Source organism: Austrofundulus limnaeus, unplaced genomic scaffold (genome assembly GCF_001266775.1).
Source record: "Austrofundulus limnaeus strain Quisiro unplaced genomic scaffold, Austrofundulus_limnaeus-1.0 Scaffold22, whole genome shotgun sequence".
Taxonomy (NCBI): domain Eukaryota; kingdom Metazoa; phylum Chordata; class Actinopteri; order Cyprinodontiformes; family Rivulidae; genus Austrofundulus; species Austrofundulus limnaeus.
In genome coordinates, this window is record NW_013952424.1 from 3,088,022 (window position 1) to 3,089,369 (window position 1,348).

Below are 1,348 nucleotides of genomic sequence, written 5' to 3' on the forward strand. Positions count from 1 at the left end.
CCTCAACAAAAATAAATAAATAAATAAAATAAAATAAAATAATAAAAAATAATAAATAAAAAAACCTCAGCATCATGCCTGGAGTCAAACTCACAGACGCAGAGATGGCCAAGCTCTACAAAGAACTGGATGACAAGGTGACTCATCTTTACACCACCAGGTGATGAAACGTTCATTTACTGTAACTGATTACAATAGGTGGCAACCAGAAATTTGATTAGTTWAGTGAATGAAAATAAATAAAATAGAGTGATTCAAATCACATTACCAAAAGTAAAAGACTGTGTGAGGTGTTAGGCAGAATGACCCAGGGCGCAGGCAAAATCCAAAAATGTAAAAAGGTTTATTTAAACTAAAACAAGGAGCTGTCAAGGCAGCAGAACTCACAGAGGCACAAGGAACACGAAGGACACCACACTGGCTGGAAACAGCTCAATGGTCAGACAGACTGAGGACAAGACACCAAATTAAAAAGGGAAACTAATGAGGACAAATGAGAAACACCTGGAGGAGACACAGGAGGAAACAGGTGAGCATGGGCGGGGCAGAGAAACACGGGAACACTGAAACACTARAAAAACCAAGAAAACAAACACAGACTGTGACACTCTGTTGTTTTTCWACCCAGAGATCTGGAGAATGTTTTTAGTCCCATTGAACATTTCATGTTGATCTTATGTGATACTATCGATCCTAAATGGTTAAAGGCAAAAAAAGAAAACCACATCAAGCAAAAGCTTGAGACTCTAAAGCACGTGTCAAACACCAACACAAATCTGGCCTTCTTTATCCCCAAAGGTAATATTTTAAATGTGAAATATTTTTGTAGATCTTGTCACAGCTTTTTGTGCGTTCTTCTCATGACAGCTGGCCAACATTTAAGCCAAGAAGTCTGAATTTTCCAGTAATCTTTGATTTCAGTGTGGAAATAGCAACAGAGAATCAACTTTAACTATTTTTTGTATTGTCCTCTTATTTTAAAGTCAAATAATTAGTCTTTTATTGTAGATTTTCTGTTTTTAACCTGATTTGCTGCACTGTGATAAAATGGATCTCTAAGGTATAATAAATGAGAAGTTGTTGGTAGAGATACGTTTATTATATCTTAGAGATACATTTTATCACTGTTCAGCAAATCAGGTTAAAAATGTATCTCTAAGATATAATAAATGTATCTCTACCAACAACTTCTCATTTATTATACCTAAGAGATACATTTTATCACAGTGCAGCAAATCAGGTTAAAAATGTATCTAAGATATAATAAATGTATCTCTACCAACAACTTCTCATTTATTATATATCTTAGAGATAATATAAATGAGAAGTTGTTGGTAGAGAGTAAGAC